The sequence below is a fragment of the Marmota flaviventris genome, chromosome 3, assembly GCF_047511675.1.
Source record: "Marmota flaviventris isolate mMarFla1 chromosome 3, mMarFla1.hap1, whole genome shotgun sequence".
Classification (NCBI taxonomy): domain Eukaryota; kingdom Metazoa; phylum Chordata; class Mammalia; order Rodentia; family Sciuridae; genus Marmota; species Marmota flaviventris.
In genome coordinates, this window is record NC_092500.1 from 27,517,052 (window position 1) to 27,543,994 (window position 26,943).

Here is a 26,943-nt window from a genome sequence, read left to right on the forward strand (position 1 = left end):
ATTCATTTCCCACCATCCTTGTTAATTATGTTAATCCTCCATGTTTGATCTTTTTGTCTATTTTTCATTTTATCTCACAGATTTTTCTCAATTTTACATTCTAGTTTTTTTCCTTTGGGCGAGTACACATTTGCACATAATTATTTATTGTAAGTCAACCCTCCTTCTTAAACCCATTTTGCCCTTTTTTCATAGTATCCTATTGTTCTGAATTAATGGAAGCAAGTATTTTTTTAAACAAGTTTTTTTTAAAAATAACTTTCACTTTTTAAAAGTTAACAGATGTGTATTGCAGGTAGTAGAAAAAATGCAAGAAGCAAAGAACAAAGTCATTCAGTCACAAGCATCTCAGTCAGATGAACTTCTGGATCTTACGTGTATATACACAACATCCCACTTTGGGTGACTGAGATCAGAGTGTGAGGTGCGTTTTTCCACACATCACAAATACTCACCAGTTCAAAATCCCAAAGGTACATGAGTATTTTTGATAACCAAGACTATATTATACCATCTCAATCTGTTAGGAAAAAAAAATGTAATCCGGCCTTTCTTGGGGACAGAAATTTGACTGAAGACAGAAATGGCAACAGGTCTCTAGATGACATCTTGGCAGAGTTACAATTAAAATACTGTATTCCCTTAATGCTCAATTGAAAATGAGATGTAAAGGAACAGAATACACCGAGCATAATGTTTCTAGGAGAGTTCATTATCAGATTTCGACTACTGAAATATTAGCAAGAAATAATTTTCCCAGTGGATGAAGGTATTCCATGGTATAGCTAGAAGAGACACTCACATTGGTGGCTCTTTTCAAAATGTGAATTGGAGCACATTAGACACAATGTATTTCTTCAATCTTTCTGAGGATGTTAGAATTTTTATGAGAAGTTATATTATTCATGCCTCTTTTTACTTTAGAATCAGTTTTCCTGTTTATCTTTGTTCTGACATTAATGTCTCCCATTAAGGGCATTTCCCACATCTATAGGAATCTTTGGTTTTCTGCTCACATTTTAGAGCCAAGCAGACACCGTGATTGAGATGGCAATTTCCCTAATGGTAAAACCAGCTTTCAAATAAACAGACTTTTGATTGATTTCATCTAAATTCGACTCTCATCTGTATGGCATCTGAATTTTCAAAATTCTGAACCTCTCAATCATTTTACTCGGCAGTTTATCTCTGTCATTGTCCCCATGTGCCCACTCCCTTCACATATTTCCATCACATTTCATCTCCAAAAAATTGTTGAAACATTTGATCAGCTGATAACCACTTTATATTCTTATTTACTTCATGAGTTTGTACTTATTTGTGTTACTTTAATAACATTTGGATGGGCTTTAGGTTGGAAGAGAATATAAATACATATGAATAATCTGTCATCTTTATCTGGAAGCCCATGCTAAATTTTAAATGCACATAAGTCTGACCTGAAAATTCTAAATGCATATTTAGTATTTATTTATAGCTCACATAAATTGCAATAATACGGTTCCAGTGGACATGTTTAAGATATCTTCTGGCATGCTTCATTTTTTTCTGACAATTTTCTTAGTCTGTGAAGATAGAACAATCTTAGGATTAAACAAATATTTAATCCTAAGGTTACAAGTTAATTCTATTATTATAACTTTTTTTGTTCTTCATAACAACACTATGAAACAGGTTTAACCAGTATTTCATTTTATAGATGAGAAGCAGAAATTCTAAGAGAATTAAATGATAAGCTTAAGATTATATAGCCAGTGTGTTGACCTAGTTAGATCCAAACTTTTAATGTTTTTTATTCTGTGATGCACTAATGTCTCTTAGATACCACTTGATAAAATCATGTAAATATAACAGCATAAATAAATAATCTAGTCTGTCTACAGAATAAATTCCTATTTTCACAGGGCTTCCTGTGTCCTACTTTAGTTTAAATCTTGGTTGTACTTTTGAATATCTAAAACTAGTCTTAGATATTTGGTAACAAGGCAGCATTCTTAACTTCTCTTCCCAAAGAACTTGACCAATAATTTCACTGATAAAATAAGTCATATTACATAAAAGAAAATTGGTGGTTTTAAAAGTATTGGGGGCAGGGTTAAGGTACAGTCAGACTATTTTAATTGTCTTCCATTATTCTGTATCTTGCTACATTTTAGGTCAGATGATATGGCTTGTCACATTCAAAACTGTATTAATTATGGAATTTTATGACAATGCAGTATATGTTTGCCAATTGGGAAAGAAAGATAATTATGCTTGAATGTAGGTCACATTTAAGAAATCCTCTTAGGCCGATGGGAACCATGTTTCCTTAAAACTCAAGACTTGAAGATATTAAAGAGAATATCTTTATGGTGCCTCTCTCATCTCATGACCTAGTTCTTCAGGTCAGAGATGCTTTTTTTTTTTTTTATTTTTGGTGGATGTGCGAGGAAGGGAATCTTGCATCATTTCCTTTAGGGTGGTTTGGTCAGTTGTGGTTGCTGCTGAATTGGATCCTCCTGGTTATAAGAGGCAGGTGGATGAGCCTCACACAGGAGGGATGACTACAGGTACATTTCTAGGATTCTAAGCAGATACTTCTCCCAACTCCCCTAAAGCTGTTTCATGCTGATTTTTATCCAGGAACATTTTTGTCTCCCATGTAGCTATTTTATGTATTTATCCTTGAAAATTGTGGATGTGTTCAGACTCTCAGTATTTTGTTTTTATTTTCACCCAGAGCTTTTGTGGTTTCAGCTTTACCAGATAGCCAATCTAAAGAATACCACTCAGAATAGGAACAAACTCCCTCAAAACTTAGGTTTAAGGATTTGATATAATTTTATATCAGCGACAGAATCTCTGCCATACATTACCATTTAGAAGTATAAAAAATAGTCTTCTCATTCATTTCTTGACCACTGCCCCATCCCACCCAATCCTACTCTTCCTCCTAGAGATGATGATAGCAACAGAACAACATATTATTTGAAATTCATTGCATGAACACACTAGAAGAAATAAACGGTTCTTTGATGGTGTAGCTGGATATCCTGTAATGGTGTATAATTTTACGAGATACACAGTAAAAGTGATCTGAGATACTAATATTCAGAGCAAAGTTTTGATTTTTTTCACAGTAATGTAAGTGGTTTAGTGGTTTAACTGGTGTTAGGTTGGGTCAAAATTGCTTTTTAGAAGAAGGAAGCGGGGGTGGCAATCCAATTTTAATTTATAATTTAAACTGAGCTAAGACTTTTGCCTCTCATGTATCTATTTTCAGTTTGCCTTATGCTATTGCTAACAGAATCTTATAACTAGTCAGTTGATGAAATATTCTGAGAATAAAATTTATGTCCTGTTTTTCTCATTGTCTGTTTCCCATCTTTAAGGAACTAAAGTATTTCAGTAAGCTGCACGAAGGAACTGCCGACACGATGAAAATGCTGTGCTTTAAGATTATTAGGCATTTTGCAGTGTGGATACCAAACTTTGGTAATATGTGTATCAAAGATGGTACACTAAGGATAATTGTGACCATTCTTAGATCTAGCTCCTGAAATAAGTTTCCTGGTAGGGTCTCTCCATCTTTCTTCCAGCATGAATTGGCCTTCAAGGACTGGTGCTCAGTTAATCATATGGTTCATAAATATTTATCTGAGCCCTCCCCAAAGGGATATTTTTGCAAAACTAGTTTCCTCAAATTAGTTGATTCAAAGTCTCATATCTTATTCTCCATTGACATTACCATGAAATTCACATGCTGGTTACTATATGCAGCAAACACTCATGGCAAGTTTTAGGTGGTCCAGATGCATCTCTTGGCTGGGTTTTACCATATTTAGACCATGAAAAGAATCCTGGGATTGAGGATCAAGACAATACAGTTGTTTCTAGGCCTATTCAGCCCACCTATGTGTTAATTTCCACTTCAGAGTTCTTTTGAACAATGTGTGAGTTGGTATGTGAATCTTTATGCTTTGATTTTTATGTGAATATGGAACTCCAAGATCAGCATTGACCAAAAGGTGAGCCAAGGCACAGTAATTTAGCTGCTGTTTGTCTTTTGGGTGTAGTATGTTTGGCTAAAGCTGTTGACTATAATTTTAACTGGGTGCTTCTTGCTAAATCTTTAAGGAAAAGATGTAATCTTTAGGCCTAGGAAACATAAAGAAAATATTTCAGTTATTCTTGACACTCCCCAGATCTCAAGGCAAAAGTTGGAATTATTTTGTAAGCAAGATTTATAAGCTGCCCAGACTGATCTCCCTTGAAAGATTGTATTTGGAATCTAACCAAGAGCATAGACACAGGCTTCATCAAGCCAGGCATTGCCCTGGTTCATGATGCATGATGAAGAGGAAGTAATGGATGTCAGCTTTGAAGACATGTCTAGTTGCTGGGAGACCACTCAGGTGGAAACCCAACAGATCTGCCCAAATGATGTGCAGAAAGATGTTCTTAAATGTTGGGAAGAGCAAGAATCATAGTAGGGGAAGGATTGTGTTCAGATGCATCTCTTTAAATTCCTTTAGAACCCTAAATGACTTTTGAGTTTGTGTCTATGACAGAATAAATTGTAGCATTTCTGAGACTTATCAGATCAGGTTTTTTGATTTTTGTTTTGTTTTTGGATGGGTGGGTAGATTTAAAAGAGTTAGATGCAACAGAAATGGGGAGTGGGGGCTGGGACTGTAGCTCAGTGGTAGAGCACTTGCCTTGCATGTGTGAGATACTGGGTTCGATCCTCAGTACCACATAAAAATAAAAGAAATGAGGAGAAGGCTTAGATAAAGAGTATTACTGTAAGAAGATCCAATTCTGGGGAAAGTAAGTCAAGGATTCTACCCTTTCCTATTTGAACCACTTTCTCTGGCTTGAAATCATAACTGTGGAAACTTGTGGAGAAAACTTTGGACTCAAGAGCAAGGTGTCAGTTTTAATAACAGAAGCAGTGATTGATTTATGTAAGGAGATGAATAATGTTTGGATGATTTTTTTTTTTTCACATTTGGTAACCGTATTGTACATTTCTGGCTATATATTGTACTCCACAAAGTAAAGTAGCAGCAACAGTTTGGATTTTTTTAATGGACAGAACCATTATGTTCTATGGCATTTTAATTTGATGCATAATACCTTTGTCCAGTAGCAACTCTAAAACCCAGAGCCCTGGGAATGAGTGCAACAAAACAGTAAGTCAGGACCTGATGAGAAAGAACTTATTCCTAGATGGTCACCAGAAGAAATGGAGAAGACAATGGGCTTCTCACTATAAATAAACTTAAAGTCTTATTATTAGTAGGATGGGTGGCAGGTGGATAGAGAGAAAATAGGCACAAGACTGATGGTTCTTGAACACCTACTCAGTGTCTCCCGTGTTATTAGATGCTTTCATACATCATTTCATTTAGTCCTCACTAAATCCTGAAGGTTTTATTATTATCTCCAATATAAATTAAAACAAGAGAGAGAGAGAAAGAGGTTAAAAATTTTGCCCATGGTTACAGAAACAACATGTGAAGATATTAACTCAGATGATTGATTCTAAAACTTACACCTTTGCTGGTATTTCATAGTTAGATATTACTTCAATGACTTGTTATTAGTGACTGCTTTAGATCTCTAACTATTTAGGTCATCTTAACTGTTCAATGGCATGGGCAATTACATTATCCTATTTTCTAGGGCTTCACCAAGTCAAGGTATAGAATTCATGGGACCATGGTAGGCAGAATTAGTCAAGTGTTTTTTGGATTCACTCACTCATTCAGCAAACATTTATTATGTGCTAGGTACTGAGCTAGGTAATGGTAACTCAGGCGGAAATACGAGATGCAATTCCTGTCTAAATGAGCTTACACTCTAGACATAGTAAACAAGTAAAGAAGTATAGGCTTTCAAGTTTGAGTAGGGGTTAGTTCAGTGAGTAGGACCACCATGTAATCCAATACTCCAGGTTGCTACAGGAATGAGATGTTCAGGGAAACTGAATATTCTGGTTATCAACATTGACTTTATCAAGAAGTGGACCAGGTCTAACTGCACTGCAGATCTCCCACATGATTACTTTAGGGAACAAACAGGATTCAGTTGGAGGAAGTGGGAAGAGTGACAAGTAACTGAAGACGCTAATACATTCAGTGTCAAATTAATGCTGACTGTCTTGTGGGGCTTTGTGACTCATTGGGTTTGTTTTAAACTTCCTTGCAACTGTACATCCTGAGGTATGGAGGCATGGAGGCCATAATGATACTGATTCTGTGGTGGGGACTGGATGTTGTCCTCTGGAATGAGATGTCACAGCATTTAGCCTCTCTGGGTAGCTCCTTAATTAGTAAGTTAGTAACTAACCAATGTAATGCTTGGATATTTTTTAATAATCAGTAAGGTAACTGTACACATTTCAACAGGTATAAAATGACTCTCCTCCTCTTTCTCCCATTTACTGGCACAAAGATAAATACCACTCTGGGGTGGGGTGGGATGAGCACTTTGGCACACTGCTTGCCCCTCTGAATTATTTTAAGGACACAGTGAAGAAAGTATGCTTTGAGAAAATATCAAGCACTTGAATACTAGCATTTAGTGTATTGACTGCATTCTGTGTGAAAACACTGTGGGGAAAATTCTAGATGGCTATGTAACAATCTTTGCTGAGTTCATATTTGGCTATCATTTTGTCCACCTGTCTCGCTGTTGAGTTTATCAACTATTTAGTAATTGTTTAAACTTTGGAATTTTATTCACTTCGATTTTTAGGACACTGGTAGGACAGTTCCTGACCCTTTGGAAAGAGGAGAAATATTTCGTTTATATGTAATTCTCTTTTCTCTATTTTTCCCTAAATGAAGTTTTGATGACAGTAAGGCTGTTCACCTGCTCAGGAAACTTGGAGTCTTTTGTCTTGATATGGCTTTTATTGGCCTTGATGTGGGTTATAACCTAGCCTAATGTCTAGGCTCCTAGACAAATTAGAGTAACCTACAAACTGTAACTGTTAATTCTAGTCCTTTTTCCCTGTCAGCCCATATCCCAGGACATAATGCTTTTCTGCTTCCACCGTAGTAAAAGAGTACTTGTGTTACTGTTTATCTTATTATTACTTTTTGTAAAACAAGAGTTCAAGTTTATACACTTCTGGCTTTTCCTTATCCTGGATTTTTCTCACACATGTATCCGGAAGTACCTTAGTATGTCATATAAGTTTGGAATTTGATTCTCAATGAGAAAGTACTAATATTTTGTGAAATTCTAAAACATGTTTTCTTTTCTTTTTTAAAAATTTTTAGTTGTAGATGGACACAATACCGTTATTTTATTTATTTATGTGGTGCTGAGAATCAAACCCAGTGCCCCACGCATGCGAGGCAAACACTCTACCACTGAGCCCTAACCCCAGCCCAACATGTTTTCTTAAAAACTCACCACTTCATTGAGGTACAATTGGCATATAGTAAACTGTGCATATTTCAAGTACACAGTCAAGAACCTAGTTTGAGTAGTGAAACTCAATTCACTTTCCACAGAAGCTCCTAGGTAGGTGCCAGTCCATTTTTCTTTATGTCTTCACAGCTAAGCTTTGGAAGGGCATTGTCTTAACTTGCTTTGTTTAATTACTCACCTTCCAGTAAGGTCTGTTCTCAATCCCTCTCAAGTAGGCTTCTGTTCTCATTACTCAGGTGAAATTGCTACTTCAGGCTCAGCTGCTAAAACCAGTGGGCATTTTTCCTAGTCTTTTCTTACTTGAATTCATTGTGACATTTGCCACCGTTGGCCATTTTCTGTTCCTTTGGAAATTTAAACTTTCTTGGCATCCAGAGTGACAGTCTTCTGATCCCTCTCTTACCTGCTCAGTCTCCTTGCTCTGCTTGCCCCCCTGATATGGTGGCATTGCCATGCCTCTGACCTTCTGGCTCATTTCCTATCTTTAACTTCTCCCCATGTGAGCGTGCACACTCAATGTGTTAATAATACTGAGTCCCAAATGAATGAGAGATAGGAGATGAGGAGATGTCTCTTTTGACATTCAGATGCATTTACATAAAATACTTATGGGGCATTTGTACCTGCATCTACCATTGGCATGTAAAACTCAATATATTAAAAATTCACTTTTTCCTCTTCCTTCTCTATACCCTGGCCTAAGACATAGGAAGCTTAGAGCAGCCTGTGGGAAGCTTGCAGTGTTGACTAGGGAAACACCCCCGTGCTTGAAATAATCACCAACAAGCCTGTATGCTCTTGTCAGCTTGGCATAATGAAGCAGCAAAGGGCTCAGCAGTACTGCACAACCACCAGGGAAGGGAACCTTGGAGAATGAGGCCTCGGTATTGGGGCAGAGCCGACTGGTGTAAGAGTATGCAGAAAAGCAAAAACGTCAAAGTTGGGAGGAGTTCTCAGGAAAGTCTCCACAGAGCCAAGTCTTTCCTTCATTGCTCAATGAATGCTGGCTAAGATTTTCTATGTGCCCCAAACTCTTATTTCCGGGAAAAAAAAAATGAGTGGACAAGAGACAGGGCTCTTACTTATATTCTACTAGGAAGAATCAGACAATGACCATAGAATGCATCAATTGAAACAGGGAGAAGCAGGACTATTAAAGTTTGGATTTGAAATGTTTTTCAAAGGTTCATGTGTTAAAAGCCTGGTCCCCAGTGTAGTGATGTTCAAAGGTGGGGCTTTGGGGAAGTTATTGGATCATGAGTGCTCTGATCTCATAATGGATCAATCCTTTAATTGGTTGGTAATTGAATGAACTGTTAGGGGGTGGTGGGAATTGCAGGAGGTGGAGCCCAGTTGGGGGAAGCAGGCCACTGGAGATGTGTTCTCCAAGGGGATATCTCATCCCTGGCCCATAGTTCTCTCTCTTTCTCTGTACTTTCTGGTCATCATGAAGGGACCATCTCTGCTCCACCACAAGCTCCCCACCATGACGTTCTGCCTCCCCAAAGGCCCAAAGTGATGGGGCCAAATGACCACAAACTGAAACCCCTAAAATTAGAAGTCAAAATAAATCCTCCTTTAATTATATATATATTTAGGGGGTGTATTTTAGTCACAGGGGCAGAAAGCTGACCAACAGAACTATAATAAATTGTATGGACTAGAAAGTAATAGAAAGGGAGAGGGACTCACTAGACACCAGGGTGAGGGAAACTTCTTGGGGGCATGGCATTTTAGCTGTTTGTTGAATAAATAAATGAATCTTCCTCTTTTGTTCAGCTCTATAGAGGAAAAAAAAAGTTGTAACAACCAAATTGAACCATTCAAAGGAATACACAGAGGGGTATGAGGTTCTGAGTTTATTAGAATTTTTCCAACTGGACAAAACATTTCTGGAACAAATGTTATTGTGTTTCACTTTTTTTTTCTTCCACAGTTGAGATGAAACAAAGTCTTACTTGATTTTTTTTTTTCTGACCCAAATATTGTGTTTGTGCTTGAAATGGAAAGAAAATAGAAAACCCCTGAGCAAAAAGACAACCATTTTCTGGCATCTGAAGTAAAAAATCCTTAGCAATGAGAAAATGTTGGTCTCCTATTTACTCTTAATGGCATCTCAAATCCTACAGCTTCTACAGTAATATGAGGGAAAAATATAACAAAATTATAAAGTGGCATCCTGAATATTTATTCAGAGAATTGGATTTAGGATATTGGGTTCTGGGAATATACTCATAGAAAGAGCTTACATTCTACCAGGAGGAAACAAACAACAAATAAGTAAACAGGTAAGCAAAAATATAATGTTTAAGAATGATAAATACTACTAATAAGGGAAGAGGCGTGATTTTAGAAAAAAAAGAAAGTATCTTCTAGAAAGTGCTATTTGAGTGAAGACCTGAGACATGAGAATGTTCTAGTCACATGAGGTGAGGTTGAGAGGAGCATGCTCTCTGTAGAGGAATCAGCAAGTTGGGGGGGGCGGCTACGAGTTGGAAAGGAGCGTGATGTTCTCAGAGGATGTGGGGATAGCTGGTATGGCTGGACTGGGTCACGGTGTGAAGGAAATGAGTGCCAAGACTCTCAGGGTGGCAGGCAGGGCCTCTTACCCCCAGAAAGGACCCGGATATGCTGTCCATGTAGAGTGAGGCAGTGAAAGCTTTGAAGCGGGGGAGTGACATGATGCAATTCACCTCTCAACAGGGTCACTGACCATCATGTGGGAAATGGGAGCAAGGGTCTCTTCTGAACCTGGAAAGTTTCCCGACACACAGAAGGCATTAGACAAACACTTCTTAAAAGAAGTCATCAACCCATAATACCTTAGAATCTGTGATGTTCTGGCCATTAAAGATGTTGTTTTCTTATTCCCCAAGAGCAGGGTCATCCAGAACTTGCAGTGGAGGTGGCTGGCTGCTACTCCCAAGATCTGGGACAAGATGTTCATCCACTTTGGAGGGGCTGCTCAGTTGGCCGCAGGTGTAGCTTCTCAGCAGAGGGTGGACTTCTCACTTCTCTACCTTGCTATTTATAACATACTGTTTTCACAAACAGGGCATTTAGGCCAGACATGGAAGTCCATTTGTCTGATAGACTTCTTATATCAAGGAGAATGATTTTTTGACAAGTGGTCTCATCTTCTTGAATGAACTGATGTCCATGAAAGGTACATAGTTCTTTTTGCTGGAGGCAAGATTCATAAACGGTTTATGTGCTACCTATTTAGTTTGGCTATGGAAGAAAAAGGAAGATGAATACAAAACGGAATCTTTGTGCCCAGTGAGATGGAAGGTGCTAGAAGGTTTGTGTTCTTAGCATTGATAGGGGAGGAGGAAGGACAGCTCTACTCCTAAGGACAGCCGAGTCGCTTTTCCTAAGAGCTTCCTTCTTTTGTTCTTCCCTTGGAAATCCCGTGGCTCCCCTGGGGGTTAAAACTCCTCACTTGAAGTTAGAATAAAGGAGTAAGACTGCTACTACTAAAGTCTGAAGTCATTGGTTCTTGGTTTTTGTTGTTTTTGGTTTCTGTTTAAAGACGCTTATTCTTGGAGAACACATAATGCTGACCAGGGGAATTTCTGCTTGTGGTTTTCAAATGACCCAGCCAGTGTTGAGACAGAAATCTTTTCTTTAAAGAGCATTCTGAGAAGAAGATGGGGCGTTATACGGGAGCCCAGGACTGGAGTCCCATCACCATTAGTTTTGCTATGTGGCTTTTGAAGCCATCTTGGAGGACTTGGAGGACAGTGAGCGTCCAGTGAATCTGTTTGATAATCACAAAACACTGAAAATATTGGTTGCTGGCCATTGTTCTGAGTGTCATTGTTTTTATTCTATTTCTCTTTCTGGAAGTTCATTGCCCCCAACAAACTTGTTTTGGGTACCATCTTTGTTTTGAAGGAATCTGTTCTAATTTCTCAATTCAGTACAGTCAATATATAAATTTGAAAAAGAAATGACTTGTTAGAGAAGACTAACAAGAAAGGCATATTATGAAACTTAATCTTACATGGTTGTGAGAAATGAGCAACAGCCCAGAGTGTGGAGGATGACTTCTGTCAGGAGAGCCAGGGAAACGACTCTGTGGGGAGGTGATGCCCAGATGAGAGTTGGTACTTGCACAGGGATGAAATAGACTGAGAACTGTCCAGGTTCAGAAGCGGCCTGACCCCTGTCATTGAGCAGGCACAGGACAGTGGGGTGAGGCAGGAAGTCCAGCCCGGCACGTACAGCAGGCATCTGGTAAGCGTGGCAGCAGGCAGAGTGTGATTTTCCAGCATTGCTGTCAACATCAGAGGGTCGAGAGCAGGAAGGAAGGGCAAGTCCCCACAGGCCCAGCGACAGGCACAGGAGAGAGTGATAATAACAGCTCCTGTCAGCCAGGCAGCAGCTAATCAGGACCAGAGAATCTGGCACGAATAGCAGGGTCTTAGAAAGCTTTCTCACCATTACTCCCTGCCCCTGCACACAGATAGACACACACGTCTCCACTCTCCTGTATTAAAAGTTATAGCTATTTATCAAGCAAAGCCTCTAGAGTTAGAATGTCTGGTTTGAGTCCTGGTTTCACTGTCGGATGTCTGTGTGATTTTTTTCAGCAAGTTTCTCAAACTTTCTGTGGCACGAGTCTGTTCCCTGAGTAGTGCTCACAAACACTGGAAGTCTGTGAGGAAGGAGATCGTGTGGAGGAGGTGTGTGCCACAGACCCTGGCACATAATATATGCTCAGTAAACAAGGGGAGCAAAAATGAAACGAGGAGGCCAGTGAGACAGCCCAAACTCGCATGGGAACCGAGACGGTTCCACAACAGTGAGGCACAACCCGGAGTAGTGGCATCTCAGAGGGTGGAGCTGGTTCCCTTTAGGTCTCTTCTGCCTGAATCAGGGTTGGTTCTAGAGATTGGTATGGAGTTGGGCTTCAGGGGAGGGTTAGGGGAGGGACTTAGGGTCTAGAATCATGGCGGGTGCACTGTCTCACAGCAGGCAGAGTGTGAGACAGCAGTGCCCTGGAACGGGACACAGGTGCGGTAGGGCCATATGTATTCAGGCCAACTGGGAATACAGGTAATGAGTGCTAAGAAGTGAAGGGGGTATTAGCCCTATCACTACCTCTGAGAAGTCCTGAGGTGGAATCCCGGGATAAACAGCCTGGAGTAGGAACTCCTCAGGAGACAAAGATTCCAGTAAATATCTGATTTAGGAAGAGATGGGGGGAGGGAGAGGGAAGTTAAATAAACAACAGAGAACACCTTGTGGGTCCAGTTGAGAGAGCAAGAAAGGGATCAAGTGCTGAGGTGGAGTTATTTCTGGAATGAAGGAGACCTTTCTCTCCAGAAAGGGGAGAGTGGAGATGGAGAGAAACAGTGAGTGGAAAAGCCAGAAGGTGAGACGCCTTTATCTGGTGGCCTCCATCTCAGAGAAGAAGGAGGCAAAGTCACCTTGGAGGAGCTGAGGGGAGGGCATGGTGGAAGCCTGAGGAGTAATGTCCAACAGAGACTGTGGGGAATTTGTTAGGAGGCCCACCAGAGACGGAGCATTCCAAGGGGGTGATTTCTGCAGATCTGGAATGCACCTACTCCAGGCCTGGGCTCAGATGGAAACTGAAAATCGCCCCATCAACAGCCTGAAATAGCAAAACCGAACCCATCCTCCCCGACATGAGCTCCGTCCAATGGCCTGTACCCATGATCCCCGCTTCCTACCACAAACTTTCCCCTCAGCACCTCCAGGCAGCTTCACACCTCTTCCTCCATAAACTCAACTGGTTAAGTTCTCTGATGTCACCCAGGCAACCTGGCCTGTTGCCTTCCCTAGATTTTCATTCTTATGGAGAAATCAATATCCTCTTCTTGAAATTTTCTTCTTCCTTACTCTCTCTCCATTTGCTTTTTTTTTTTTTTTTGGTACCCAGGATTGAACTCAGGGGCACTCGACCAATGAGCTACATCCCCAGCCCTATTTTATATTTTATTTAGAGGCAAGGTCTCTTTGAGTTGCTTAGCACCTTACTTTTGCTGATCTGACTTTGAACTCGTGATCCTCCTGCCTCAGCCTACCCAGCCGCTGGGAATACAGGCATGCGCCACCACTCCTGGATTCCCTGTCTCCACATTTTATGTGACAGATTCCTTCTTATCTTGCATATCTCATTTTAAAAGTCACAAATGCAGGTTTTCCTGAAATCCTAACAGGAAATCCTTTCCATCTTGTGTTCTTATAGTTCCCCTGTCTCCATCCCCATAACACCAAAAGGAAAAGACAAATTGTTGCTTTGTTCATTTTTTTTTTTTTTTTTTTGCAGGGGCAGGGGTCCTTCTATTTGTAAGCTTCGAGAAAACAGACCTAAAATCTGTCACAGAGGGTAGGCATAGTAGATGCTTTATAAATATTTGTGGAATGAAATGATTGAGCAAATAAATGAATTCACTAACTTTGCATTACCCCTTGTTGTATTTTCATGGCTCTTGAGGCTGTGTATGGCTCACTGGTGTCTTCTTCCTGCTACAATGGACTGTGCCCTTACAGGTTGATCTTTAGGACTCTGGGTGGGCATCTTTGTGTTCCTCTTTTGGGAGCCTCAGGCTTTATGACATGGGAGTCCCACCCTCCATAGGTGACTAGACTTCCCAGGCTTAGAAGACTAGACCTTGTTCCCTCCATCTGAAAAGGGCAAACGGACACTGCTCCATGTTAAACATCTAAGAATAACTTTCATGCTAGTTAGTCCCACTTCCTCAGGGGCTCCCTTTCCTTTAGGTCTCCTCGGTCCCCTTGGTTTTCTTTTGTAGTCACAGTTCTCTTCTCTGACTTACCCCTTTTTGAGAACCATTCTTCGCAGACACTTTCATTATCTCCTCTTGAAAGGTGATTCTAATTCACAATAAAGTTCTTCTAATTTTAAATACCTGTTAGAATGTTATCTCTAGTTTCCTGACAAACATAAATGTGGAACTGAAGACATGATCTGATCCAGAGGCAAGTCCTAAAAATGTAGTCATGATCTTTTTTTGCAAAATGGTTAACAGTAACTATCAATTTAGTAGGCGGGTTGAACAGCAGAGAATAACCACTATTCATGCATCAGGTTGCTGTTTTCTGGTAGTTCTCCCAACCTCAGAGTAAGCTGATAAAGGAGCCTCTGGAGAAACATCTGCTTAAGAATGTGGACTTGGAAACAAAGACAGGATTCAAGTTCCAGCATTATTTCTTACTAATGGAGTGACCTTAGTTATCTCTCTGTAATGCATTTTTTTTTTTTTTTAAATTTGCAATGCTGGGGATGGAACCATGAGCCTCGTACATACTAGGCACTTGCTCTATCACTGAGCTACATGCCCAGTCAGGTTTTCTTATCTCTTAACTGGTGGTAATAATTATGTTTAAATAATGGGGTGGTGGGTTGTGAACATTAGTGATCCAGGACATAAATTTTGCACATGTGCCTGGCACACCATAAGTGCTCATATCATTTATTCATCAATTATGGATAAAGCACAAGCACAGAACTGGGGACTGGCAGAAGTGCAATCAGGGACAAAGACTCCAGTCTTCAGATAGTGTCACATGTGGGGCAGCAGCCTGGAGCTCTGTAAATCAAAACTAAAGAGCAGGAGTGTCTGAAATTGTCTCACACCCTGAGTGTGTTGTGTGGAGTGCATGGTGACAGTCCCGGACACGTGCATGCCCTTTGAGTTAAGGTTGTCACTAACCGTTTTCTGCATTCCCTGTGCCTCTTGGTGAATTTTCACTTCATTCTGAGGTGCACTCTCATTCAGTCTTCCCCAGGGTTGGAGTCCTTTTTGGAACCCTTGTCCCACTGGCTGCCCAGGTCTTCTTTTCCATCAAGACAGTGCACATAAGGAAACTTGCAGAGACCTTGAAAGGGGAAAGAAGGGACTTGTGTTGGGACTAACGTCCCAGCGATCCTATCAAAGAGAAGTGAAAGATTATTTTTATTGCCATTTAAATTTTTCTTTTGCTTCTTTGATTGCAAACCTTTGTGTAATCATGAAATCAGAAATAGGGTTATTCTTGAATGCTACAGTCAGCCCATACTGACCTTTCCAGAATTTTTGCCCCATCCTCAAATGCTTTCAACATTGGTCTACCCACCATTCTTCAAGCTTACTTGAGAAAAACTGTGTTTTTCTCTTCTGAGCTTTTACTCACATGCCCTTCCTTTTCCTCTACCCTCTTGTGTCACTTATGAGACCTTAACAATCTCTGAAGCTCTCTTGCAATGTATCAGGTTTCCATGAGCATGACATCGTTTTTTGAAACACAGAGTGTTATCTCCTTCATTTGAAGGTCTAGGTGTTTTTGTTTACACCATTGTTTGTCAAATGTGCATACAAATCACCTAGAGAATCATGGTAAAATGCATGTTATGACACTGAAATTACTCTATGGAACTTGAGAATCTACATTTGTAACAGGTCCCCATGTGATGTTGATTCTGTGGGTCCTTGTGCTAAATCCACAATACTTATCTAATTTTATTCTATATCACAGTTATATCTATGCCATTCCTCCCACTATATTTTAGGTGAGTGTAGAATGGCATCAGCATATTTATACATCTTTACACCCTTCCAAAATGGCTAGAACAATGTCTTACATTTTGCTGGTGTCCAGGTAAATATGTGCAGAATTCACTGCAAATATTTAGAAGTTCTATTTCATGTCAGATTGGGGTTATTACAGAGCTTACCTTTCCCCATACCTTTATTCTTTTGGTATTACATCTCACTTTCAGAAAACATGCCACCTCCACCTGTCACATGAAGGAATCTCTTTCACACTAAAATGTTAATGATTTGAAGTGTCCTTCTTATCCAGAATATTTGCACAGAAACAAGATCCCACCTGAGAGGTCAGTGTTTGACATTCATGAAACATCATAGTTTCTGCCATGTTTTTCATGTCGCCATGAGTAAATAATTTCATATCACCTTGCAGGGTGCCATTGCTCTCCTTGGTATAGCTGAACCAAGGGAGAAGAGTTACCCTCACTGAGTGCTATTTACAAGTTTCATAAAACCACTTTGTTATATTGACATCAGAATTGAATAGGCACTCATAATTCTTTGGCTGCCTTGGCTTCTGAAGAACCACTCACTCTGTGTAATAAGCTGGAGGTGGAAGTCTTCACACTTTCCCACTTGTAGAAATCCAAGACAAGTCTTCTGATTTTAGTCTCCTCCATAATCCATATGACATCACACAAAATTTTGTATCTTAGAAAAAGGAAAACAATCCTTCCTGATCCTTCTCAGTGGAATTGCCAGCTCTGTTATGAATATGCTCCTCCTGGGTCTAGTGCTGGGTTCTGCTGCAGTTGCTGATTTGGAGAAGTGGAGGGAATTTCATTTTTAACATTCCCCTCTCTCAATCCATGGCTCTGCATCAGGTAATTCTAATATTGCTGGGAAGAGAGGAAGAAATTGTTCATCTTACTCAGATCACTTATGCAAATTTTCCTTGTCATCTGAGCTATGGCTTGCTGGAGAGATCCTCTGGGCTCACTGTGGGCCTATTTTGTCCAACTGTCTGCCTACTCAGGCCTCTGGCCTGTGATTTTCCCTGAGATACACGTCTCCATCACAGTCCAGACATACAAAAGAACTCAGCTCACTTTCAAGATGGGATTCCAGGACCTTTCACACTGAAGCAGAAAAGACATATTTGAACAGAGGGTTTTTCCCAGACCCTTGAACTCTTTCCACATACCCAGCCATTCCCTACAGCTATGTCAAAAGTGCACCCTGACCACATGAGACCATTTGGTTGAATGAATGACAACTTTGGAAGCTACCTTGTCATGGTAGGCACAACAAAGTTTCTACAAATGGTCCTTTCTCAGGCTACTGGGAGCTTCCTACTTTGAACACAGACCTTTTGAGCTACATGGGATGTGTTAGTTAGCTTTTCATCACTGACCCAAATATCTGATAAAAACAGATTAAGAAGAGAAAAGATTTATTCCAGCTCACAGTTTCAGAGGATTTAGTCCATAACCACTGGCTCCATTCCTTTGGGCCTAAGAAAAGGGAGAACATCATGGTGAAAGGATGTGATGAAGTAAAAGAGATCACCTTATGCACTTAGAAGGAGAGAGAGAGAGAGAGAGGAGCAAGGGACAAGATACAAGATACGCCCTTCAAGGGCTTGTCCTTGGTGACCTACTTCCTCCAACTAAGTACCACCTTCTAATAGTCCACTCACTTATTAATGGATTAATCCATAATCTACTGATCAAACAGGTCAGAACTCACATGAGCCAATCATTGCCTAAAAACTCCACCTCTGAACCTTGCTGCATTGGGGAGCATGCTTTAAACACATGAGCTTGGGTGTCATTCCTGATCTAAACCATATAATATCATGGGATAAAGGGACTAGGGTAGTTTGCTAAGAGATAAGAGACCATCATGGACTAAGACAGAAGGATCTTATTTCCTTTCCTCTCCTCTCCTCTTCTCTTCTCTCTCTCTCTCTCTCTCTCTCTCTCTCTCTCTCTCTCTCTCTCTGAATTGAAATCAGGGGTGCTTAACCACTGAGCCACATCCCCAGCCCTTTATATTTTTTGTTCTGAGAAAGAGTCTCAATAAGTTGTGTAGGGCCTCACTAATTTGCTGAGGCTAGCTTTGAACTTGCCATGTTCTTGCCTCAGCCTCACGTTCTATCTTCTTTAGAGACTCCTTGCCCATCTTTCCAATCCTGTGTCGATGTTAGTTGCTATTCTGATCACTTCAGTTACAATTTTCCTCACACACAACACATACATCTTAGTGTTTGTGGGTGGCTGGGTCATCGTCGTTTCTCATTCTCTTTGGTGGTGGAGAGCGAGTTCACTCAGATTCATTAAAATGATCTGTCTTTTAGAAGGACACATTCAGGGTGTTGCCCAAAGACTCATCTGAAACCCTAGAGATGGCAGGTGGAGAGTATTTCACAGCATGCCTGGAAGAGGCCAACGTGGGGATAATTATTAAAAGTCTGGAGCAATAACTGTCACGTAGGCTGCTTCAGAAATTAACTTAATGCGGAAATGGAGGTCATCTGACTTGCTGAAATGCAAGGACAGGTGGCATATGGGCCCAAATTTGCCTTCAATTTCCTTTTGAAGTTAATGGGCGTTGCAGGTGCTTATCTAATGATGGCATTTGGACCAGTATGTTTTGCACATTCAGGACTTTGTAATGAGATGCAATGTTTATGTTCCATACTCTTCCCCACAGACAGCAAAAATACCCTTTGCTCAACCCTGTCTAATCATTGCAAGTGTCAACAGTCAAAGCTAATGACAGAAAGTAGGTTTATAGGGCAGTAATCCTGCCTACTTGGCACAGAGGATCTATTCCCCGGGAAAAAGCTTTAAGCAATCATGTGAACTTAAGTCTAACTAAGAGAGCTTCAGCAGCCTTGTGATTTGATAATAATGGTTTTGATCAGGTTGGCAGCCAGTGTTTGAATGTGGAGCAGGTGCACAGAGGTGGCTGTTGATGGCTATTTCCTACACAGAACATAATATTAGTTTTAACTCTTGTAAGATAAAGCTTAAATTCCTAAGTCCTCTTAAGTGTGTCTCTGTCAACCAAAATATTCAACGATCGATCACTCCTTAAATTAAATGTAGTAATTAAACACTTACCAAATACCTGCTAACTTCCAGGTGTTGAGTTGGCTTTGGAGAGTCAAAGATAAAGAGATGTGAGAACTGACTTTAACAGTTCTCTCTGTGATTCCGAATCCCTGCATTTTAGTTTTCTAAATCCTGATTCCTAAACACAGCTACACAATGTAGACCATCCCAGAGTAGGCTGCCTGAGAAGTATCTTGAGAACTTGTTAAATATGTGGGTCCAGTGGCCCCAATTCCAGAGATTCTCATTTGATATACTTGAGAGGGATGCAGACATAGGTATATTTTTCCAAAATCTATATATAATAGTAGCTTTTTAAAATATTGATTTACTTTTAATTGATGCATAATCATTATACATATTTGTACATGCACATAATTTGATCAATTTTAATACCACAACCCTCTGCTTGGCCTCTATTATCCTCCCTTTGGAGAGGGATCCCATGTTCTCTCTTCTTCCTCCGGATCCTCCTTATTTTTATGTCCACTTTATCTCATTAGATGGTCTCTGCTGGAGTCATTTTAAGGTTGAAGGAGTTGGGCTAACACATCCTTCTAATGCTGTGGTCTGTTTTCATGGCCTTATTGTGTTATGATGGGTTGTTTATCATTCTCCCCAGACTGATAGTAGAACATAGCAGTAGTGTCTGAAATTGACTCACACCCTGAGTGTGTTGTGTGGAGTGCATGGTGACGGTCCCAGACACATGCATGCCCTTTGAGTTAAGGTTGTCACTGTTTTCTTCATTCCCTGTGCCTCTTGGTGAATTTTCACTTCATTCTGAGGTGCACTCTCATTCATTCTTCCCCAGGGTTGGAGTCCTTTTTGGAACCCTTGTCCCACTGGCTGCCCAGTTCTTCTTTTCCATCAAGACAGTGCACATAAGGAAACTTGCAGAGACCTTGAAAGAGGAAAGAAGGGACTTGTGTTGGGACTAACGTCCCAGCAATCCTATTAAAGAGAAGTGAAAGATTATTTTTATTGACATGGTCCCATGGGATATGGCAAAGCAAAACCCAGTTCCTGTCAGTGAATAGAATGTGTTGGAGCATATGCATCCCCAGTCCCATGTCACATGTTTAATCTAAGGCAACCCGGGGCTGGCTGACTCATTGACTTCCTTAAGCATCTTTTGTTATTATCAGTCCACTGACCATACTTGTGCTCTTTGTAATTTCAAATAATGTTTATAGATGGCAGAAAAAGTTGGGGAGTCATGGCAGAGAAATAAATCAGAGGTCAGAAGTCTAATTATTTTTTAAAAGTTGGCCTTTATGTTTTGCCAAAAATAAAAAAAAGTAAGAGATCTAGTTTGAGCATAATTATCTTCTCTTCATTTCCCCCCTCTGTCCAAGCATGCAAGATGGCATAGATACAATATGTTCCTCTCATTTGTCACATCCAGAAAGCAGCCCCTTTACCTCACATGGCTGTGCAGTCACTCCAGTTTGACCTTGAGGAGGGTATTGTTTACAGTTGAGTGAACCTGGGACTCTCTCTTCTTGCTTCAAGCTCAGCAAATGGACAAGAAAAACCTGCAGAACCCGTTCAGCCATTTCAGACTGTAAACAAGCAATCTGAAGGGAATAGGGGGTAGCTATTACCTTATGACTGCAATTAATGTCTTCTCTCCCAAGGTTGTCAACACGTCAGGCTGAACAGTGGCCTGAGAAAGTTGCTCACTTCCCAGGAGGTTTTGCTAGTTAGCATGCAAGTAACGCCATCCTGGGTGCTTGCTTAATGCAAGATGCAGTGGGTTTTTATCCAATATACATCGGTCTCTCAGAACACACATTTTTTCACATACATACATATCTTGCACCTTTGCACATATACATACAGTTAATAATGTCTTAGGGTAGAAATGTGAAGATGAAATGTTATGGTTTTATGAAGGAAAATGCTATTTTGTGTGTGTGCGTGCTAGAATTTGAACTCAGAGATGCTTAACCACTGAGCTACAACCCTAGCCCCCTACCGCCACCTGTTTATTTGAGACAGGGTCTCGCTAATTTGTTTAGGGCATCATTAAGTTCATGAGGCTGGATTTGAACCCCAAGCTGCTGGGATTACAGGTGTGTATCACTATGCCCAGCTAGGAAAACACTTTTTTTAAAGATTTTTTTTTTTTTGAGAGAGAGAGAGAGAGAGAATCTTTTTTGTAGATGGACACAACACAATGCCTTTATTTTTTTTATGTGGTGCTGAGAATCGAACCTGGGTCCCACCCATGCTAGGCAAGCACTCTACCACTGAGCCACAATCCCAGCCCAGAAAACACTTTTAAAGGGTAATTTGTTCTGGGGGAGAGTGTGGAAAATACTTGGGAAATAATTGAGGAGGAAAATTCAGATGGCATAGATACAAATACAGGGTGTGGCTGTAAGGCCATATAATATAATTTTCTTATCTTCAGTAAAGAGCAACATTTCATTTGTAAATTTGTAGTATGGTAATTTCTTAGGTACAAAAGGAGCAGACAACATGTTTCCTCCCCTCTAATATGGGGCAATCATTAGAGAAGACAGTGAATAGTATGTATCATTGAATAAATTAACTTCTTCAATACACCTGAAGGTCCTGGATGAATGGAATGGATATCACCTTTTGATTAATTTCAGGGTGAGATGGAATGGCTAAGGAGAAATGGTATTTCTTTGTGTCTGAAAGATATATCTGTACAGCAGAATGGAAGGTGAAGGCCATGTCAAGCTGAAGGCTGAGTGACAGAGGCAGGAATGAAGGGTGCCACCTGTCTGGAGGAGTGGATTTTCTTGGTGGGGCCTCAGTTGCAGAGTCAGGTGGAAGCCATTATGGGGCACTGAGTAATGTTATGATAGAATCTGGGGTCTGGGTTCAAATGTTGGTTCTTGCATTTTCTCTCTGCAACTTGGGAGAATTTGCTTTATCTCCTTAAAAATCGGGTACCTTTTCTGTGATAAAATTGGGGTATTTTGAGGATTAAATGAAATAATTCATGTTAAACTCTCAGTGCAATGCTTGGTACACAGCAAGCACCCAATAAATAGTAGCTATTATATTATGGCAGGTCCTGAACATCAAAGGGAGTTATTATTTCCCAGATGTGTACACACTCATCTTTTATAGGCCTTTCTAATGATCTAAAGATCTCTTCTCAGGCTGCTTCTTCTTTCCTCTCCTGTCCCTGACCCAAGCGATGATGTCCTCATCATGAATAGCCACTCTATGAGCTCACAGTGGAACATTCAGAGCCCTGCACACCAGACTAAATATCAGGAGGCAGAACTTTGGAGTTCTAATCTGAGAAACATGACTAACATGTTCTCTGTGCCTTTGACTATCTAGCTTTTCTATCTACAACATGCCCTTTGATGCTGGTACAAAGAGAGAATCAACATCACTTCACCGTCTTCTTCCACCAGCTGAAAAGTCGACAATTCTAAGTAAAAATGCATGCTGTGTTCTTTACTGCATGCATATTAAGCCTGACTAAAATTTTTAAAAGAAATAGGTAATAAATTACGGTGAGAACATTCCAAGAGAGCCACAAGATGTCCCTTTAAGGAAAGAGACCTAGATGAGGAAACTAGTCCAGAGGGCCCACATGATGTGATACGGTCACTCAGAAAATTGGAATACTTCTCGTGCCTTATACTAATCCTACTTGTTGATGTATAGAAGTATTAGCTGCTTTATTTTCTCCTTAGTTAGGACAGGGAGTAATTCTCATTATTGGATCCAGGAAGAACTATGCCAAGTAAGGATTATGCATGGAACATTTGTTATGCAAAGTGCTGCCCTTCATAAATAAAGAGACCCTGGGGATCCTTCCCTCTCTGGGGCTGCCAATGTGTCTAAATTGCTGGGAGCATCTTCCACCAGCCTTCCTTGATGGGCTGCTCCTTTGATGGGACTGTGATGGCCGTTTGATGGCCGTGAAATATCATTTAGGAGACGGGTTAATGTCTTTGTGTTGTCAGTCTTGGTGCGTGAGCTCTGAGGTGTCTGCTTCCATGCCATGTTTACGGAAAGGTTTTGCTCAGCCTGGGCCAACTGGTTGCTGACGGCCAGGGCCAGCGTGTGCCCACTGCTGCTCTTTCCCAGTGTTGTCAGCAGGGTCCTATTCTTCCTCTCTGTGCCTCTGAAGCAGTTCTTCCGGGGCAGCTTTCTTTGTGCTCCTCCACCAGGCTGAACAGTTGGTGGCTTTGGAAGGCTTGCACCACACCGTCTGCACTGGTGTCTGAGCAGCTGAAGACGGATTTCCAGGGCAATGGCAGTGTGGTGGCATCCTGGGGCATCCTCCCAAGTGGCTTCTCTACCTGGGCTATTAGGAGGACTTAGAAAATCCTAGGGGAAGCTTATCAGATGTTCCGAGGGGAATAGCAGGAGACTGTTTCCTGTAATAAAAATTGTCAGTTTCGTTCTCATCTTTGCTGTTGGGTTTCTACTTTAAGAAAACTCTTAAGGCAAACTTTTTCCCTCCTATTGAAGTGTGGACTTTTGCCATGAGGGTTCAAAGCCTTTCACTCTGGAGTGGTGGCTTCTTGGGTTTCCCTGAAGCTGGGTGTCGTGCACAGGTAGTTTTGTAGTCTCCATCAAGTCCACCCCGTTTTCTCACCACCTGATCTCTCTCGATGTTTCTGGGCCTCGGAAGATGGCCAGACAGTGTTCCTGCCAGAATAGGTTGTGCCTGATGAGATTCTGAAGCTGTCAGGCACCTACAAATCCTAAGCATCACAATAGCCATGTCAGAGAGAGACCAGGCCTGAGGACTGGGAAAACAGGACACAATAGTAAGGATCAGCACTTATCTGAACATTCACTGTGTAGTAGATCTGGAGATCAACGGTTTCCGTGGGTTGTTTTATTTTATTTATTTATTTATTTAGTACTGGGAATTGAACCCAGGGGCATTTAACCACTGAGCCACATCCCCAACCTTTTTTTTTTTTTAATATATTTTATTTTGAGACAGGGTCTTGCTATATTGCTTAGGACCTCCCTAAGTTGCTGAAAGCTGGCTTTGAACTTGGGATCCTCCTGCTTCAGCCTCCTGAGCTGCTGGAATTACAGGCATGTGCCACCAAGCACATCTATTATTTGATTGTCACAGCATTCCAAGAGATAGTTTCTTCTTTTATTTCCATTTTACAGATGAGAATATTGAGCCTCCAAAAGGCTAAATGACTTGCCTGAAGCAACTAGGGACAGGGTCAGAATTTGGTTACCAGGGATACTGAACCTGAGCCCCCATCCTTTAGCCTTTATGTCACACGGGTGGTTTACCTCTGGTGTGTTGAGACTATTGCCAGTCTTGAGAACAAACTGTGACTTGATATAAATAAAGCACAAATAAGGGTGGGTCTAGTTCATTCCTTTCAAACTCTGAAGGACAAGAGGTTAACTCTGTGACTTTGATAGGAAAATAGAAGACAGGTTGTGAAGCTTCTTGGGTAATTCTAGGTATTTGGACACCTGTTCAGCTATTCTGGGATTCTGCGGTGGGGGTAAGAGAATGTGGGGAGGGTGAGGTCATTATTGCAAAAACCATTTCCTGAGAGCTGGACTTCAGGAAATGATGGAGCATTAAAAATACCCATTGTGTGGGAGCCGTGGTAGAACCATGACTCACATCTAGCAATTGTGTCCATAGGTCACAAAAGATTTGGGGAACACAGGGGATATTCATACAAGATTGTGTTTGTGGGTGGTTCATTATGAAATTTTTAGTAGGTTGAAAAGCATGGTCACATTTCAAGAAGAGTGACATTTTAGAGTCCCCATGGAAATTGTGAGACTTATCCATTCATGCATTGATTTGCAAACATTAATTGTCCACCTACTAAGTGCAAGGCCTCATGCCAGGTGCTTTGCAATATTGAATGAGGAATAAAGTGTGGTCCTTGCCCATTGGCGCAGCGCTGAGAAATTGGCAGCAGTAAAACAAGCTGCTTTTAAAATTTCTCTCTTTGTTGAAACTTTGAAAAAAGGAGAACTAGCGTTGCAAGAAAGATATTTTGTTCAATTTTCCAGCACAAATAAATTCCGAAAATTAAATCTGATAATGCCCAGGCCTTCTGCTGCCAGAAAGATGTGATTATTAGGAAGGGGATTGGCCTGGACTTCATACTTTTTTGGTCTGGAGAATGAGACAGGGAAGAGAGAATAGAAATTGTTAATTGAATTCTCGTGTTCTTTGAAATTTGTCCAGAGGATTATTTTGTTTTAATATTTTAAAATTACATTTTATTTAAAATATGTTACACACTAAAGAAGACATTAGTGTACATTTTTATAAAATATAATGATACAATAATATTCAGCAATGAAGCCACCACCCATTCTAAGTACCAGAATAATCAATAACTCATATCTCCCTCTATATCCATCCCTAGCCCTAATATTCCATTTCTTTCCTCCCCTCTTAGAGGGAGCCCAGACTGTGGACATTTTAAATCTGTCAATATGTATGTGATGCTGTGCTTGAGGCAAAGCTGAAGTATCCACATAGAGGCAGCTTAGTTTCTAGGGTTTATTTCGCTGTGGCTGAGAACCAGATACCTAAGACTGTGTTTGTTCCTACATTTGCATAGGTTGTATGCAAATACTTTGTGTGCAGATTTTGTTATTTGAATGGGGTCCTGCACCATTCTGCTCTAGATATTGAAGGATAATTATATAAGGACATTTTGTTAGTCACCTTTTTATCACGGTGACTAAAATAACTCAGAAGAAAGCTTAGAGGAGGAAAAAGTTTACTTTGGGCTCATGGTTTCAGAGGGTCAGTCCATGCATGGCCAACTCCAATGCTCCAGGCACTAAGTAAGGTAGAACATCGTGGTGGAAGGGCATGGCAAAGAGAGCTGTCAGCTCATGGCAGTTGGGAAGCAGATCAGAATACAACTCCCATAATCTAATCATTTACGTCTGAACATTCCTGTATTAACACATGAGCATTTTGGGGTACACTTCACATACAAACCAGAACAGATATGATAGATAACAAGAGTCACCTTTTAAAAACTACAAAGTAAAGGATTATTAAGTAGGTATGCTTTAAGGCCCTCAGCTAGAATTCTTTGGGAAAAAACTTAATACTGTAATTTAACATCCCATGATCACTGGAGATTAGAAAGTGCACAAACAGGGGAACCCGGACCCAGTGTCAGATGGAGTTTTCTTAGCCCTAAGTTCTCTGCAGGATGGTAACATGGGCAGGAAGTCCTAGGGACAATTGTCCCAGGACTCAAGAGGTCACATGGGAGCTCGAGGGAAACAGAAGCTGTGAAGCATCTCATGATCCTTCACATCTTAAGTCCATGTTTACTACATGGAAAAAAGACATGGATAAGCAATTTCACACAGCTGCAGCGACAAAGAGCACAGAGTAACAGAACTGTGATCACCTCCACAAGTGGCCAAGAGCATGCTACAGAAGCAACACTTAGAGAAAATGACAATAAAGAGATAGACAATAAACTTAAAGGAATATAGTTATAAATTGTACCAAGAGAGTCTCATTAACATTATGCCTTGCAAACTAGCCTCCTCCCACTGCTTGAAGGTCCAGGGCAGCAAGGTTTGTTGGTATTATTCATCTATAGCCAGAAAAGTGGCTGACCTCAATATTAAGTAGACACTCACTAAATATTTTTTAAATGTGAAACATAACATTCAGCTGTCCGGTTGCTGACCAAATCTTGATGACTCAAACTTCACTGATGGCAACAAAGAAAAACTGGTCATCTGTTTGATTGCATACAAACTCAAAAAAAAAAAAAAAAAGAAGAAGAAGAAAGAAAGAAAGAAAGAAAAAAACATAAACACCAAAGAAATGAAACCCTTACTGTAAATGAAACTTTTGAAATCAAATCAATAATGTCACATTA